Source organism: Panthera leo, chromosome F3 (genome assembly GCF_018350215.1).
Source record: "Panthera leo isolate Ple1 chromosome F3, P.leo_Ple1_pat1.1, whole genome shotgun sequence".
NCBI classification, from domain to species: Eukaryota; Metazoa; Chordata; class Mammalia; order Carnivora; family Felidae; genus Panthera; species Panthera leo.
The window spans coordinates 23696934-23706034 of record NC_056696.1 but is presented as its reverse complement, the minus strand read 5'-3'; the positions used below and the strand labels follow the sequence as shown (position 1 = coordinate 23706034).

General features: G+C 36.6%; 1 non-coding gene across 1 annotated transcript; it reads left to right on the top strand.

The window, feature by feature from the left end:
• The first annotated feature begins 8426 nt into the window (after nucleotides 1–8426).
• On the top strand, nucleotides 8427–8536 carry LOC122212497. The gene has a single exon (XR_006199176.1). It is a non-coding gene; the product is annotated as a U6 spliceosomal RNA (small nuclear RNA).
• The last annotated feature ends 565 nt before the right edge of the window (nucleotides 8537–9101 follow it).

The following is a 9101-nucleotide window of genomic DNA, read 5'->3' as shown; positions in this document are numbered from 1 at the left end:
CTAGTTATTTCAGATACATATTCTCCTTTAAACTGTACACCCTGGCTGCAGCTCTATTTTATAATTTAGGAAATAAGGCTGAAGGAGGTCTAAGCAACTGTCCCTTGCCCCCAAATTAAACAACCAGGAAATGACAGAATTGGATACAAGCTCAGTGATTTTTCAGACTCAAAATCCTATGCTCTTAATTCAGTGAGATTTTGTCACGCATTACTGCTTTTCACTTTAATATACACATTTGCAGTCTGGGTATTTTTATCTGTAATTAGGAATTAAGGCAGCTTCCTTGTTGATACTTTGGCTTAGTCAGCCGAACAGATACAATTAAAGTGGTATTAGGCTACAGAGAAAAAATGTGCCACTGGTTTTAAGTAATTTTAATACTCCAGGGAAAATTTAAGTTGTTTTTCAATAATAACCTGATTTATGTTTTAGTTGGTGAGTTATACATATTTTCTAGAACTTATTTACTGAAACCTGCCAGGTTTTTATCTCTCTCAAAACATAAATAAATATGCAAAATTTTTTAAAAACTCTTTTCTTAACAATTATTAAGAAAAGTTTCACATTTCATAACTCTTGTTTTCATAAATCTTATTCATACTATACAATAGCACTCCTGTCTTCTGCTCATGCCCCTACACACATAAACACAGACCCAGGTCCACAAACACATGAAGAGTCCCTAATGACTTTATGTCTACAAGAAGGTTAAAGGATAGTGCATTTTTTCCCCTTTCCTTTATACAAGGAATTTCAGATATGGATTAGTCAAAAATCTCCTGACCTGCCGGGTAATGGTCTTTGGCTGAGCAATGCTACTGACCTGAATTAAATAAATTTCAGGGACTTCACATGAAATTTTTAATATAAATTTATTTTTGTGATTCAAGACAAGCTAATGCTAAATATTCAATGAATTATAATTAATGCAATATTTCTTATTCTTTAAAGTTTTTATTTATAAATTTATTTAAATAATCCCTGCACTCAACATGGGGCTCAAACTCCTGGCCTCAAGAACAAGAGTGGCATGGTCTTCTGACTGAGCTGGCCAGACGCCCCTGCAGTATTTGCTATTGTATGAGGGACTGATACCAAATGAAGGACACCAGGGGCTGCAGGAGAGGAGTCTGAGCTATTGAGGTCTGCTATTAGATTGACAAAAAAAATTTTAAGTTACCGTGTCCATTGTGGGGAGGTGTCAGGGAAACAGTCACTTATATACACAATAGGTGAACATATAGTTAATATAGTTTTCAGTTGGAAAGTTTAATAATGTTATCAAAAACTTTAAAATGTTTAAACTCTTAATTGACCAGTATTTCTTCTTTAAGGAGTTCGTACTGTAGAAATATACACTGTTAAAGAGATTCAGGTGTAGTAAGGATGTACAAAATTTATGTGTAAGGATGTTTACCATAGATTGTTGATACAAAAAAATCCTTGAAACAACTTATGTATTTAACAATAGGTCATTTTATTAATTGGCATATTGACATGATGGCACACAAAAGGAAAGGCAATATAATATACTAGTTACAGGATAGGCTTTCAAATCAGACAAACTAAGGTTTAATCCTAACTCCATTAGATACTTGCTGTGTGACTTTAATATCTCCTAGACTCAGATTTTTCATCTGTAAAGTAATGACAATAGGACCTACTCCACATAGATATTATGAAAATTAAATGAAAGAATGTATGTTTCTAAACACACATTATCTAACACTTCAGAATTATTCTTTTCTGTCCATTACAAATTATGTTTTAAATATTATTTCTGAATATGGGGAAATGCTGACAATTTAAGATTAAGATTGAAATTATATACAGATAATTATTGTAATTATAGTATAATTCAAATAGTTCTACAACCTATTGGTATGAATATATTCATGCCAGACTTTTCTTTCTCATTAGCCCCTTGCTGGGTAACTGCAAGACCTCTGCTGTGTCTCCCCAGTCTTCCCCAGGCATTTCTTGGAAGCCCCTGGGTAAATCTCATGTGCATTCCATTCCCACAGCATCCAGGCTACTCCTGGTAGCACCTTGTCCAGAGCAACCAGCTGAAATTTTTTCAGCCTCCCAAACCAGTTCTATTGCTAAATGTGATCTGAAATATTTTGCACTTCTTGGCTTTGGTACCTGAACTAAGCTGAAATATTCTTTAACTGTCCATGGAGAATTAATGCTGCCTGAATTCTACTAACTTTCCTAGTAATTATTCTCTTTTGTTCATTTTTTTTTTGTCATTTGTACCTCACAATCAACATCTTATTAAATGATGCCCTATTTTTAAATTGTTCTTCTTTCATAGGTATAATTTTGCCACTTACTGTCTTGTTTACTGATAGTGACTTAGTATCTTCAATTAGATTATAAAGTCCTTAGGAGAAGAGACTAGGTTTTCTTTTTCTTTAGTATCCCCCTATAGCACAGACATGAAGTATGAACTCAGGAAATCCTTATTAATGCAGCCCCAAAGATGCAGTAAAGAATAAATCACGTAATAGACAGCTATGGCTCAGCAATAAATTATTTTACGCTAATAGGATGGTCCCTTGTATGTTTATTTCTTCCCTTCTTGCTCCACACTACCACTATCCAAAAGTCAGCCTAAAGTAATGGAAAGGCAGGAAACCTCTGGTCTGGGCTCCTCAGACCTGACAAATTCCTCCCCGACATGGGCTGCTGAGGCTGCTGAAGCAGAAACATGCTTCCATAAGGAGCAAAGCAGGAGGAGACACTGGGATGCTGTATTCAACACGCACTATCCTATATCCTCGATCAATTCCATGTGCATCCTTGCATCTGTTTCTTTTTTTGGTTTCAGGTGAAAGTGAAAATAATCTCATTCACATCAACCCTTAAACCGGGATCAGCTTTTGTGGTATGAGCTAACTCATCAGATACAATGGGAAATCCTTTATCTCATCTAACCCTCCAGCACAAAGGGTGATGTGGCAAGACACTTGGTGCTCACCAACGACTCCATAACTTCTTCTGTATTTCCTAGCTTCCCCTGCAGATAGGTTGCGGCCATATGACTAGTTCTGCCCACTGGACTAAAGAGAAAGGACAAATGTCTCTTTGGGGTCAAGGAAGTTAAAAACAGGCATGCCTCCTCCATCCCTCTTCTGTTATAATGATATTGGACTAGGAGCCATTAGTCACAAGAGGGAGGACAGCTGCCAGATCCACACTGGAATCTATGTGAGCAAAAACTTGGTCTTTGTGTTAAACCACTGAGATTTCACAATTTGTTATTGCGGCATAGCCTCTTCTGTCCTCATAAACAATAGATGACATTCAGAATATTTAATAACTGGTAGAGAATGGGCACTGATCTATCAGAATAAATGCAATGACCAATCAGAACAGGCATTGGCTCTAAACAGCTGGTATGACCATCTGAATCCATACTAGTTAATAGCCCAGAAAACAACCCTACAAATTTGTTCCAATTTTATAGTTGATGAAATTGAAGTTCAAAGATCAAGTGACCTGCCAAAAATTAATGTGTTTTAAGTGATATTCAATCCAGCTCTGTTTGATACAAAGCCCCACTCTCTATCTCAGCATTCTGCTTCCTTCTTGTTGAATGATGCCTAAGTTACCTCAACAACTCATTGGACGTTAGGCTGCAAGAGAACTATCTAAACAGCTTAATTATTTATCTAAACTATGATAGGATGGCCCAACAGTATAGGTTTATTACTGTATTTTCTTTAACTTGAACCTAATCTTGTCTCTGTATAGAATAACACCATTATATCTTGCCTTTTAAAAAAAATTTCCCGTTTGTTCTTAGTCATCGTTAACCCTGGCACTGTATTATTTAGGTTGATACATCCAACTTTATGATATAACATATACATTAAAAAGGCAAGAGAAAATTAAACTGGATGAAATTCTGGCTTTTGGCACGGTTCTTTTGCTCCTGCTGCTCATTCTTCATTTAAATTCCTGTCTCTTTTCTCCATGACATGATCATCATCTGCACAGCAACTAACTATTATATCACAAAGGATGGTGCCAGTGAGTGAGAACTGATCAGCAGGAGCTGAGCAACACTTAAGCAACAGTAATTCTATTTTAATACAAATATCTCTAATTATAATAAGCCAAGGAAGAAATAGAGCATTCCCCTCTTACCCTCACCTCTCAAGTACAAGCAGTGGTCTCACTCCAATAGTTTCTCACAAAAATATTGTACTTTCACCCAGAGTTGGCTTTAAGAGCATATTCCTGTGTAGAGATGATATCACCTGTTATTGCAAGGCAAACATGTGTCTAGACTGAAAAGTAGGTACAAATTAAATTAAAATCACACAGATTACTGTTGTGATTTGAGTAGAAATCAAAGCAGGAACTGCATTTTACAGATTGCTAAGAACATTCAAACAAACAACAAATCAAAACCTCTTGAAAAGTGAAAGGAAAGATGCAGAAATAGTTACTTGGCAAGAGGACAAGTATTATTAGAGCTTCTCTTTCTAAAGAGGAAATTTGGGGGGTGCCTAGGTGGCTCAGTTGGTTAAACGTCGGACTCTTGATTTTGGCTTGGGTCATGATCCCACGGTTGTGGGATTGAGCCCCGCGGTGGGCTGCATGCTGAGCATGAAGCCTGCGTGGGATTCTCTCTTTCTCCTTCTGCCCTTCTCCCCTGCTCGTGCTGTCTCTCTCTAAAATAAAAATATAAATAAAAATTAAAAAATAAAGAGGAAATTTGGAATGGGAGTGGTGGTCAGGAGCTTTTATAGGTGCTAATCACAGCAATGATAACGTGCATTAAATTTGAAAGGGATTTGCATACTTTACAACACAATCTTAAGGTAACACTTTGACTGGCATGCAGAATTCTCCAGGGAAGCTAAAAACCATAGTACATCCTGATGATGGAGTCTAAGAGAACAGTGGATGATTACTGGATGCTGCCCAATACCCACTGTTTTTATATTGGTTTTACAGAATTTGAAGTCAAATTATATTTATAATCTATAATATACAATCTTATAAGTGGAATGTGTTGTTTGAAGAATATCAGTCTTGCCTCTCCCATTAGATGACAAGCATCTTGAGGGCAAGTTCCATGTCATATATGACTATCCTATGTCATATAATGGTCAAGACAATCCATGATAAAGAGGTACTGTCTCAATTTAATATTAAAATAACAAGGTCCTCATTCTATATTACAGTAGAAAACATACTATTGAAGTTGACCCTGTATCTGCTCTTTTAGCCCCAAAGTTCAAATGAGTTGGGTAGTAGGGTGACCCACCATTCTGGGTTCTGTCATCACTGGAGCCCTCCCACATCCTCAAGCCCATTAGTCTCCTAATGCCATTTTACCCTTAACCTGGATTCCACTGTCAACCATCCCAAAGAAACACCCTCCCAGTACCTTAAATCTCTAGCCTGTGCTCTTTCATTATCACATCTGACCTTTCTGGATCATCTCCATTGTTACTTTCTGTGTGTTTGAGAATTATTGCTGGAGACTTGTTGCTGGAGGAAGTCATGGAATTTTGTTTGACGTGGCTTTCTTTAAATTTCCACTTTTCACCTCAGTAGGCCTTCCCAGGAATCCTGTAGGTCATCTCTTCACTGATTCCTTAACACTGTCTACATATTCAAAAATTTTAACTAGTATAGCAGAGGCACTGACCTTGAACTGATACAACAGGGTCTGAGAGAGGCTCTTAGCTGCACCTTGGATTTACCCTTTAATTGCTGACTGAGGGTCCTGGGAAAGAAGCCAGGTTGCCTGGGCAGATGTTTACCACCTGATACAAAATGATGACAATATTTTGAAAAAGTAGTACAATAATGTGGCTTAAGCCAACTGAATACCAGTTCTATTTTCAACTATAACTCTTCTGAAAACTGTCTCTTCCTTTTTCTTTCCCTCAATTCAACATTAACTTTGCTATGTATTCATTCAACAAATAGTCATTAAACACCAGACATCATTCTAAATAAACAAGAGACAAAAATCTCTTGTTCTGTGGCCTTACATTCTAGTGGGAAGTGACAGATAACAGAAAACTAATACACCAAGTACATCACATAGTGTATTTAAAGTGATCAGAGCTATGGAAAAAAAAGAAAAAGGAGAGGGGAGGGGAGTTCAGTACTCAGGGAGCAGGTGAAGATTTTAAATATGGTGTGAGGGTTGGGCTCATTGAGAAGGTGACTTGAAGAGGATGAGAGATAAACCATGTGATGAGGAAAAAAGTATTCAGGACAGAGTGAACAGGCCATACAAAAGATTACTTTCTACAAACTCCACATTATCCAAAGATGATTTAACCTTCAACCTCTTGTCTTCAATAACTCAAAGTTATTGATTGGTAAATGATCTCTGTGGCCTTTCTTCTTTTCCATTTCTAAAACATCTTTATATTTTCTTTTTTCCTTCACATTTTAGATAAATAAGTGTTCCTCTTTCCAAAGTCTTCTGCTTTCCTATATCCTCCCCCAGGAGGATCTTCCCCTACCCTCCTCACCTCATTTACCCTTCTTTCCATCATCTACAATCTCTTTTCATTCTGTCTCTTCAGATATGCAGAAGTATTTTCTGAATTAAAAACATCATTATCACGGAAATGCTTCTTCTAATTATAGGCTATTTCTTTCATTTAAAGTACCTTCAATTTCCTCACCACATATATTCTCTTTAGCCTTGATTTCTGCCTTCTGCCCCCTTCAAACAACTGAAACTCATCTCTTTTCCTAAAATCCAACTGTACCTTTACTTTTACCCTGTTCACAGCACTGTCAGTTGATAACTGTCATTGTTCAGAGAAGACTGGTTTGTAAAGAAATACAACTACTTGTACTAAAATCAGTATTCAATTTGTAAAGTTTTAAAATTTTTAACTTCAAATACGCCCTGCAATTTAGCTCTGCTTATCTGCCCATTTAGTTCCCTCTATCATAGAATGTTTCATTCCCTGCCTGCCCAAATCCTGCTTATTCTCCAAGATCTAAGGTTCAAATGCTCCTTATTTGAAATGGTCTTCTTTCTGCTCTCCTATCATTTCACTTGTATTACCCAGGAAAATGCCTTTACTAATAGCTGTGCATATGTTTATCCCCTTCAGAAAACTATGAGCTCATTTGAGGACATATACTATGTGGTATTTTTGTTTCTGTGAGACAGTCTTGAGAAACCGAGAATTCTTATTTTCTTGACTTTCTGTTTTTCAGATATTTTGGGTGGTCTTTTGTGTGGCAAAGTGTTTTTATACAAGTATTAATGAAACATTCAGTCTCTCACTCTGCACTAGCAGTGCTAAGGGGCTTAAAGATTGAATTCGTGGCAAAAATACTACATTGATGCTAATAATTGTATTGATAACACTGCAAGTGCTTTCCTAGCACAGAACTGCTGTGGGGCAAACTGTAACTTCTAGTGTCTGGTGGTGGCAACATTTTCCTCACTACACCTGTTCATGGGACATGGTTTTGGGCATTCTTCCTAACGCTTAGCCTTGGGCTTACTGTTCCAAATATCCCAACCATTTTGTGAACTACCTCATACTCTTTAATAAAACTCCTTTTCTACTCAACCAAAGGTAGCTTTTGTTGCTTATAACTAAGAACTCTGACTGAAAGATATTTTCCTTAACTCCCCATAAACCAACTAAGTCAGTATCATAATATTTAAAAGACTTTAGTCATAGGGATAATATAATGAGAACACAACATTGAAAGTAAACTACCACAGGCTCCCAGATATTTGCTACTCTCAGGGTCTACAAGTCTTGTCTATCCTCCTGAGGAGAGTTTCATTGGTCTCTGCACCTAGTTTCTGACAGGGCTACATGTGCAGAACCTAGCTTTACTCATACAAGGTCCAATTATCCTTAGGCATAGTGCCTAGGGCCCACAATATTTTGTGAAAATGGTTTAATTTTAATTGCTTAAAGTGGAATTTTTTAAATGGATATAATAAATATAATGTATATAAATTATAATAAAAATATAAGAATGAATCCAGCCTGGATTATACAACATAGTAATAAGTGTGTGTGTGTGTGTGTGTGTGTGTAGAGAGAAAGAATAGTAAAATAAAAAATAGATCCATATACATACAGTCAACTGAATATTACCAAGATGCCAAGTCAATTCAATGAGATAGGGAATTTTTTTTAAGTTTATTTGTATTTATTTTGAGAGAGACATAGTAAGCAAGGGAGGGGCAGAGTCAGAGGGAGACAGAATACCAAGCAGGCTCTACGCCATTGGCGCCCTATGCGGCCGTGAACTTACCAACCGTGAGGTCATGACCTGCACCGAGATCAAGAGTTGGACACTTAACCAACTGAGCCACCCAGGTACCCCAAGATAGAGAATATTTTTCGACAAAGGGCATTGGAACAACTGTAAAAATGTACGGAGAAAATAAACTTTAAGTACTAACTTTGACAGCACACACATATAAAAAAATTGAATGATATAGAGAATATTAGCATGGCCTTTGTGCCAGGATGACATACAAATTTGTGAAACAGCCCATATCTAAGAGTTGACCTTAAGTATTTTCACCACACACAAAAACCTTATTGTATTTGTGGGGTACCAGATATGTTAACTAGCTTGCTTGTGTTAATCTATTTACAATATGTATCAAATTCTTACATTAGAGCAATCTAATTAAATAATGATCAACAACATGAGTAGAAATTTCACCCCAGAAGATATACAGATGGCAAATAAGCGTATGAAAAGTAGATCAATATCATGTCATTATACAATTGCAAATTAAAATAACAATGAGATACTACTACATATCTATTAGAATGGCCAAAATCCAAAATACTAACAATATCAAATATTGGCAAGGGTATAAAACAACAGGAACTCTCATTCATTGCTAATGGGTATGCAAAATGGTACAGCCACTTTGGAAGACAGTTTGGCAGTTTCTTACAAAACTTAACATTCTCTGACCACGTGGTCTGGGAATTGCACTTTTTGGTATTTACTCAAATGAGTTGAAAAGTTATGTCCACACAAAAACCTGCACACAGTTTTTTATAGCTGTTTTATTCACAATTGCCAAAACTTGGAAACAACTAAGATGTCCT